Source organism: Anneissia japonica, unplaced genomic scaffold (assembly GCF_011630105.1).
Source record: "Anneissia japonica isolate Jap-2015-1 unplaced genomic scaffold, ASM1163010v1 scaffold288013_len103132_cov178, whole genome shotgun sequence".
Classification (NCBI taxonomy): Eukaryota; Metazoa; Echinodermata; class Crinoidea; order Comatulida; family Comatulidae; genus Anneissia; species Anneissia japonica.
The window spans coordinates 51,516-61,818 of NW_022722606.1; positions in this window are offsets into that span (position 1 = coordinate 51,516).

A 10,303-nucleotide genomic window follows, 5' to 3' on the forward strand; every position below is an offset into this window, starting at 1 on the left:
TAATCAATTTATACATTTTTCTTGTTAATATCATTTTATATATTCCATATGCTTATTAATAATAGAAAATACTAATTGGTATCAAATGTACTCACAACTGTAGATTTGTAAACGTTTGTGAGTGAATTGAGAATAAATATACAACTTTTCTATGTAGGTCAATGATCTTTTGACCTCTAGTTGCGTCAATTTCTGCCAATTTCAACACTTTTAAAATTTGAATGACTGACCAATCTATAGACTAAATGTTGATACCAACATCATACAAATCCATTGAGTAAATCAAGTGTTATGAGCATTTAATGTTATCCCCTACCCCAAAAACTGTTGTTGATTACTAATTCTAAGATTATAACACAATGACAGTAGTACATTTAATCAATTTATACATTTTTCTTGATAACATCATTGTTTTATATTCCATATGCTTATTTATAATAGAAAATACTAATTGGTATCAAATCTACTCACAACTGTATATTTGTAAACGTTTGTGAGTGAATTAAGAATAATTTTAAAACTTTTCTGTGGAGGTCAATGACCTTTTGACCTCTAGCTACGTCAATTTCTGCCTGTTTCAATTTTTTTTCAATTTCAATGACTGACCAATCTATAGGCTAAATGTTGATACCAACATCATACAAATCCATTTGACTAAATCAAGAGTTATGAGCATAAATATTACCCCTACCCCAAAAACTGTTGCTGATTACAAATTTCTCGGATCATAAACATTGACAATAGTAGTTACTGTTACTGTTACTGTTTATTAATCAATATCAATCAATTATTTCCATTTCACAAGCGAAAAAAGAAACTTTCGTTTTTTTTATTGATACATGAATGGAGGCCTGTATAGGTCCGGAGACACTTAAGCTCAGGCCACCAAAAAAAGAAAAAAAAAAAAAAAAAAAAAAAAACGATTAATAATTTGAGGCTATAAAAAGTTTTTTAGTCAGTACAATAAATACAGTAAATAAATAAGTACAATAAATTAAGTGAAACAAAATTAAAAGTTTGAATAAAAAATATATATATATATATAAAAAGAAGTAAATAAAACAAAGGTAACGCAGATAAACTCGATAAGTTGAGTCATATGAAGAATGGAATGAAAGGAACGGGAAATTACGCCTGCTGGTTGTTTACTGGTGCTTATGAATACAAAAACGTCAAACGAGAAGGAAATTATACAGTCGATGTAGAGATTACCTCCTGTATGCCGAGACCAGAGATTTTTTTTAATTCGTTTTGAAGCTGGAAATAGATAATTTATTTTTCAAAGACATGGTAAATGATTCCCATGCTTTTGGGCCTGTATAAAAGATGGAATGACGTCTAAGGTTTGAATTATTTAAGGATTTAGAAATAAAATTGTTTGAGGATCGAGTATTGTATTGATGGTAATCGGACGATTTTAAAAATAAAGAGGATATATGGGATGGTACCATATTATTATATAAACGAAACATAAATAAAGCAGACTGAAGTTTGTTGAAATCATAAATGTTAAGGGTATTGTATTTGTAAAACAAAGGTTTGGTGTGCGATCTAAAGTGAGTATTATCACAGATTCTCATAGCCCGTTTTTGGAGTTTAAAAGGTTATCAATGTGAGATGTTTCAAAGCTATCCCAGGGAGAAGAATTGGTAAACTTATCGAATGAGATAGACCAAGCAATGTTGTAGTAAGAAATATAAGGCAAGACTGAGGAATTGTAAAGTTTTAACAGAATATTAGAGGGAAATGTAAATCTAAGTTTATTGATAATGCCGATGTTTCAGGAAACAATATTGTTAACTCTGTTTATATGCGGCTTCCAGCTTAATTTAGAATCAATAGTTATGACCAAAAATTTAGTTTCATCAACACGCATAATGTTTTAATCATCAATGTTTATGGTCAAATTACCAAAATTAATGTTTTTTGAACCAAATATTATATAATTTGATTTGGATGTGTTAAGAGACAATTTATTAAGCTTAAAAACCAGTCAGAAACATGAGCGAGTTCAGCATTAAGGATATTGAAAAGTTATTTAATATTACTGTGTGAATAAAATATGTTAGTATCGTCGGCAAAAAGAATAAAATTTAAATTATTGGAAGAATTGTGAAGATCATTAACGTATATCAAGAATAAAAGAGGTCCAAGGATAGAGCCTTGTGGAACACCACAAAACACTTGATTCATTTTGGAGTTAAAAACTTGTAGATTGTTGTCGATTATTTAAATAACTTGAAAGAAGTTTAAGAGGAAGGCCCCTTATACCATAAGAATAGAATGGTTAATGGTATCAAAGACCTTGCTGAGATCAAGGAAAATACCTATTGAGAATTTGTTATTTTGGAGGGAATACGTTATGCTTTTATACATGTCAAGTAAGGCAAGTCAGTGGAAAATCCCTTTCTGAAACCATATTGTCTGTTAAAGAACACACTGTGTTTTGTAAAGAAATCATAAAGTCTATTGTAAATGAGGCGTTCAAACACTTTAGAAAAACATGGTAGTAAAGATATTGGGCGATAATTAATAAAGTAGTGAGGATCGTCTTTCTTAAATATTGGTACAACGTTTGCAATTTTTAATGAGTCTGGAAACACGCCATTTTGAAAAGAAATATTAAAAAATATGGCACAATGGCTTGGAAATTAAATTTGAAACTCGCTTAATGACTTTGTTTGAGAAGTTGTCAAAACCAGGGCTTTTGTTATCTTTTAAACATTTGATGTAATCAGTTATTTCACTTTCGGAAATTGGATTAAAAAAGAAAGAATTCTTAACAGGAGGTGGGAGAAATTTCGTATAATTAATGTTACAAGGACTTTTAATGGAGTTGGCAAGTTTTGGTCCAATATTTGTAAAGTAATCGTTAAATTTATTTGAAATGATATTAGGGTTAGTTAATTTAATATTGTTATGCATGAAAAAAGAAGGAATTGTGTTTGTTTTGCTATTGCCTAAGACACGGTTTATGGTTTCCCATGTTTTTTAAATATTGGTTTTAAACAAATCAAATCTGTTGCTGAAATATTTTCTGTTTGATATCGCAATTAAAGGGGTTAACCTATTCCTAAATTTTACATAGTTGGCTCTGTCATTATTTTTACAAGTTTTTATGTATTTTTTGTAGAGTTTATTTCTTTCGTCAATCAACTTGATAATTCCCTTCGTAATCCAAGGTTTTTGAGTTTCCGAATATTACATTTACGACGTGTGGTTATAATATGAGTGTTATAAGAATTGGTAAATACTATGTGAAATTGGTGAGATTTTCACAGTGTGAAACACAGTAAACACATTGTTGTCACAAATTGCTAACATTCAGTAAACACAGTGTTAACACACTGTTCACACACTGTTCCCATACTGTACCACACAATAAACAAATTAACTCCATATTGTCACTAAACACAGTGTCCCTATAAAGTAAACATAGTGTCACCCCACAATAAACACAGTGTGTTTACTCTGTTGACTATGTGAAATTGATGAGGTTTTCACAGTAAACACATTGTTGTCATATCTTGCCAACATACAGTAAACACAGTGTTAACACATAATTGACTATGTGTTATTGGTGAAGTTTACACAAAACTGTTTGTTCTACAGAGATTCAGTGTCACGACGCAGTAAAACCATCACATGCACAATCTCAAAGTTCTCACCTTCATTCTGCAAGGTAAAACAAAAATAAAATATTAAAAGTTTTAAAATTGATATTAACATTTATTAAACTAACTTTTAAGTACATATATAAGCACTATCATAATATTATTGCATAATAGTCAGACGAATTATGTATGTGTTATAACATTAGTCAAATGTATACAGTAACTGTTTCACACTAAAAGTATTGTTTTGCTTAAAATTAGCAATGAGCTTACAATTCTTTAAATTGTTTTTATTGCATATAGACGAACAGTTACCTAGATGGTAAAGCATGCTGCAGCTCATCTGTAGGATATGAAATAAACTTATGAAACAATTTAAAATTAAAAAATTACTGCACATTCAGCGCCTGTTGTCAAACATTAGCTGCTGTATCCATTCCCTTTGAGATGGAGCGCCTTGTATCTTCACATATTTTAGTCATCTTGGTTTTTACAGCTGCTGACTGGATATCTGGGTATTCTGAAATTATATTAAAAAATATTGTCACAAAACTTCGGAGATATAAAAAGTAGGCCTATCTATCTAAATGAGAATTACATTGTTCTTATAAATTTTTAGGTTCGAGTAGAACTGTATATGCAGTAATAATTTTGAAATTGACATGTTCGAAAAACAATTAGATTCATAAATTGTGAACTTTAATTGCTAAACCCGGAGTACACCATGAGACTCATGTCATCATGACAACACAAACTTGAGTAGTGACATGTAATAGCAAGTATCACGCAACAATGCTGCAATAACAGTGGCCTGCTAGCTTCATTATTTTACTGGTGTTAATGTGGGACTGTAGGTTTTATTATTGCTGACAATACTGTATTCTAATGTTTAATCTGTAGAAATGAAACATTAATTTACTTACTGTATTGAATCGTGGAGCAATGAGGTATACATAAACTTTATAACGGCCTTGGGGCAAATGTCAAATTCTGTTTACAACTGTTGAATAGTACATTGCTTGTATTTTTAGTAATTCAACATGATATATTAAGTCATTCTAACATCAACGGTCGTAAAGCAGACAATTCACTATAATACAATATACTTACTGTAATACATTTACTGTTGTCTTAAATTAAAACACAAATGGATTATTTAAATCTGAAAAAAATAAATAAATAACTTACCAACTATTGCAGATACTGTATATTTTTTGTTTGTCATTGCAGCACATACGGTACCAGTCTACTTGCATGTTGGCATTTTTTAGCTGCATAATAGTTGAAACCTGGCTATGAATTTAATTTACAAGAAAGTTAAAAAAGGGGAAAAATTGATCGCCCAAATGCCTCAGAGGTTGCGTCTGTCTAGAAAACAAATATGCGGACATCCCCTTAAGGCGATGTTATTTTGATCGGCCCCATTTTCGGTTCCCCTGTCGGACATCTCATGATAGGCTCCTGCCGGCTGGGGCCCTATCCATATACAGTAAATGAAATATTAAAGCTTAAAAAAAGTTGAATAATTTTTTTTTAATCGGAACCATAGACGAGAAGTGAACACACGCGTACACAATCACTGCCATGGCATGTGTGTGCACCTAAAAAATAGCCAGTGTAATTTTATCCTCTGACCTATACTTCACTCTTTGCAGTAGTGCGCCCACAGGTTCCTGAAGACGGCGTACAAAGGATGTCTGCTTCACCCTAAAGAGTACTGGGAACCTGTTTGTGGGCGTTTCTTTCCGATTTTTATAGTTAGTTTCCATGCAACAATACCGCAGGCCTTGTGAATAAAATTTCCGGCTTAGGCCTACTTTTATCAAAAGAAGCCTGAAACAGCCATTAACGTTGTAGGCCTATAAATTTTATTAAAACTATACATTTTATTATTTCCATTTATTTGTGAATTCTATAAACATGCCTAATCAAAATATGTATCGACAATGTAAATACAACAAACAAGAATATACAAACCATGTGTCTGCTTCACCTCAACATAATTGTTGAAAACGTTTCTTTCCTCAAATTATACTGTAGTTAATAATTTCTTTAGTTAATTTCTATGCAATGAGTGATTCTGTCGGCCTTATGAATACAATAATATATTTGCTTTATGTTCATTATCACATCATTCAGTATATTTTAATTTATTTTATATTGGCCTATGTATTGTTATAAATAGAACATTTAGTAATGTAAATAGAGACGTAAAAAAAAAAAAAAAAAAAAAAAAAAAAAACTTATGATAAACTAATCCGCTAAATTAAATATAAGCCTACTTATTTTATAAATCTAAATTTTATTGAAGCATTTATAAACATGATCCAAATATATATCGTATGGAAACGATAAAAAGAAACGTGTCTCCAAACCAATCCACTTGCAACATTTGCGTTGTTTCTGTAAAAAAAAAAGAACATCATTTGATACTGCAATGAACTCTTTATAATAATAATAATAATAATAATAATAATAATAATAATAATAATAATAATAATAATAAAATACTACTAAAAAGAATTGTTAATATCTGATAATTTTGCAGTAATATAGCCTAAGTTTCATGTTTAACAAACGGTATACTGCTTAGCCACCTTGTTCGATTAAATTATTATTCGCGGCCGCATCTTCGGCGCTCCATGCACTGCTGCCCGAAATGCATGACAAAAATACCAACTCAGGGCCGAAACAACTCAGGGCCGAAACGACCCGGGGCCAAATCGACTCAGGGCCTCAACGACTCTACACTTTGTAGTAGCGCACTACAGTAGGCCTAAGCCTAGCCTAGTAGTACGCCTATATAGGCCCCTAGGCGGGTATTCGGGCTAGGCCCTAGGCCTAGCCTTAGTAGAACATTGGTAGACCATAAAATACGCACGAATAACAGAAAGGATTTTTATCTCAAACATTGCGATAAGCCCCAATCCGATCGAAATACATGAAATGGGCCTAAAGTTTTATGACATAAATTTGATCGTAACTGTTCGCGCCACACGTTTCTCATGATCACGTCGACTTTGCAAAAAGCCAAAATCGCGTCGGTCATTTCTATTGGCTAATCATGACGTAATATCATTTACCGTACCTTTAGCAATCGGAAGTTCCGATACGTTACCGTATCTCTAGCCACAGCGTTTATTGAACACCATATACGAGGCTTGTATTATTTGTAAGTTAAACAATCACGCCGATATCCATACAAAGATTTAAAACATGTATATTAATTAATTATACTACAAAGAATAGCACATACTTGTATTACAGAGTTTCGATTAATTAATCTAATTCCAATAATCCACCCTTAAATGGGATAGCAGTATATTATGATACCTTGCCTTTATACGAAATACGTTACTATAAGTAATAAACATAGTGCTATGGCTATAATGTTTACGTCAGCACTCGATACGGTGCCTAAAATAACGCACCCTAATCAAGAGGTATACCATAAGAGGTACAGCTTTACTGACGTGTTCTATCCTATATTTTCATTGTATTAATATGTAAGTTAATCATTCTTATACATTCCTATATGCATTAAACGGTAGACATATTACGAATTAACAAGCAATGTAGGCCACAACCTACAATCAACCAATACCGTAATATAGTGTAATATTACTAACGATTTAGAGTATTCCTATTTGGTTACTGTGCGCATAGCATGACATCAGTACGTTAACATATACTATAGAGTCATTCCATATGAATCCAACACACTTTTTTGCCCGACCCCCTTCAAAGAAGATTCTCTTTCCAATGATATGCAACTCGATGATGTCCGGACTAGTGAGAATTATACAGGTCAAGTCACATGACCTTGACCTTTGACCCAAAATATCACAAAAGTATATATCTCGTTTTTTTTTTTCATTGTATTAATATGTAAGTTAATCATTCTTATACATTCCTATATGCATTAAACGGTAGACATATTACGAATTAACAAGCAATGTAGCCCACAACCTACAATCAACCAATACCGTAATATAGTGTAATATTACTAACGATTTAGAGTATTCCTATTTGGTTACTGTGCGCATAGCATGACATCAGTACGTTAACATATACTATAGAGTCATTCCATATGAATCCAACACACTTTTTTGCCCGACCCCCTTCAAAGAAGATTCTCTTTCCAATGATATGCAACTCGATGATGTCCGGACTAGTGAGAATTATATAGGTCAAGTCACGTGACCTTAACCTTTGACCCAAAATATCACAAAAGTATATATCACGTTTTTTGTGAAATTCACACCTCAGTTAGGACACTTAGCCCACATGATGCCCCTAAAGTTTCATTGTGGGCAAATGAAATATATTAGCTCTAGACTACATTTTGTGCCTAGGTATTGATAGTTTCACTGAGTTTCCAGGAAATCTGCTGATAGATTCTATAAAAATTTGTTATAAAAAAACGTTAATGGCTGCCATTTTACGTTTTCGAAACCTGTCTCATTGGCTTCAGTGACCATAATAACATATAGTTAGACACCAGATTTGCCCTTTTTCATTGGATATAAGTGAAGTTATGAGTCAATAATATCATAATTTCCAATCCAATACGTTGAGTTTCAAGAGAGATATCAGCAGTTGTCTGTCAAAGATGAGTTTTTTTAGCCAAATCGCATGAAAATTTCAAATAGCTCTGACTCAACAGAAAATGCTGGCGCGGAGCCAAAAATTTCACTGTGGGGTTATCTCAGGTAGAACCCCCAACATGCAAAATATTGGGCGATTTGAAGGGGGTCGGGCAAAAAAGTGTGTTGGATTCATATGGAATGACTCTGTAGCTAAATACTTTAGCCCCATACCTAATCATTCATAAATTATCTACTAATACTATAACTGTAAGTGAGGTATGATTCCTACCGTGAATTTTTGCTCCCTCACTCCGTAGACCACAATAGCTTCAGACCTATCTGAATCCAAAAATACTGCCTTTTTATTCCTCCTAAATATGGCTTCCAGTCATTGTAACATGTACCTCTAAGCAGCAAAAAGGCACTCTTTTCCCTAATTTATTCATCTCCCTGCATAGATTTGGGAACTTGATATGAAATAAAAAAAACAAACAAACAAACAAACAAACAATCAACTTACTTACTTTTACTATCACTCCAAATGAATTTATTCAATGAACACTGTAATTTTGTGTAAACTAGACTAACGCTTGATATCATTTGGTTTAAGTTTATTTGAATTGATGTAGGTCTACAACAAACATCAATAGTCGAATAAGAAATACACTTTTTTATTTTAAAATATGAGTTTGGTAAATAATATTAAACTATGGGATATGAATTTAAATAATCTAAATTAATTAAAATATAATAGCCATTTAGATTAATATGAAAATAAGTTAATTATAAATTATTTAAAAATAAGGCCCAACAAATTAATTGTTAGTTTCACGTCCGGGATTAGAAATAATTTTTTGGTGAGGGTATTCACTAAATTGTTCTTTACTATTTATCCTATATGCTAGTGGTAAACAGGATGGTAAATAATGAAATATTGTGTTTGTCAAAAAGAAGTAAAATACTCTAGTATGTTTCCACCTCATCTTATTCTAAAAATCTTTCTGCTCTTCATTATATTTATTTTCCATGAAATGATTTTTTTTTACATAGCAAAGAGTACATAAGGCTCCAAAATTTGATAAGTGCGTGGACGTAAAATTAGCAATTATTTTTATTTTGCCTAAAACTTTGCCTTTATATTTAGTAACGTCTTAATTTTAAAAAAAAATCGTCTATACTCAATGAATAAATAAATAAATAAATAAATAAATAAATAAATAAATAAATAAATAAAACAATCAATCAATTAATCAATCAGTCAATTTATTTCATTTGCATCAATACATTAGAGAACATGGTCAGAAGTCCCAGTAAGCAGAGCTTAAATTGAGTACTCCATATTAAATTGAATTCCTTGATTTAAAAAATCAGAGAAAGTAAAAGGCAACACCAACTAAACAAATAATCAGTGGTGTAGCAAAGTTAGCAATCCGGATGAGTATTGTTTTGCGGCCCAATCTGTTTGATTCGATGAGTGAGGTTGTTTCCAGTGGTTCGACATTTCTAAAGTTGTTACTATCCAGATTGTGATTGTGATTGCTGTTCTGACTTGTACCGCCCTCTATATTACTTGCAAATTCCTTTTCTTCAATTTCAAGTCTTTTTTGTGCCTAGCCATACAACAAACATCTGTCTCTTATACACATCTAGATGTGTATAAGAGACAGATATATAATAGCAATGACAATGACAATAACAATAACTAACATTAACAAAGGTAAAATTAACAAATAACGGTTACAATTTTTATTTACTTATTCGTTCGTTCGTTCGTTTGTTGTTTGTTCGTTCGTTCATTCATTCATTCATGCATTCAGTCGTCCGTTTATTTATTTATTTATTTAGTTATTTATTTATTTATAATATTATATTATATTATTAATATCAATATTATTTATCATTCACATGATTTATTTATTTATTCGTTCGTTTGGTTGTTTATTTATTTATTTGATAATGCAAAAGGGATACTGCAAAACAACAAAAAACAGTAAATCTTAACAAAAACAAAATTGGTAAAATTACAAATGTATCTGTTGTGTGTAGTGTATGAAAAATAATGACTATAATTATAATTATAACAATTTTAGATAATATTAT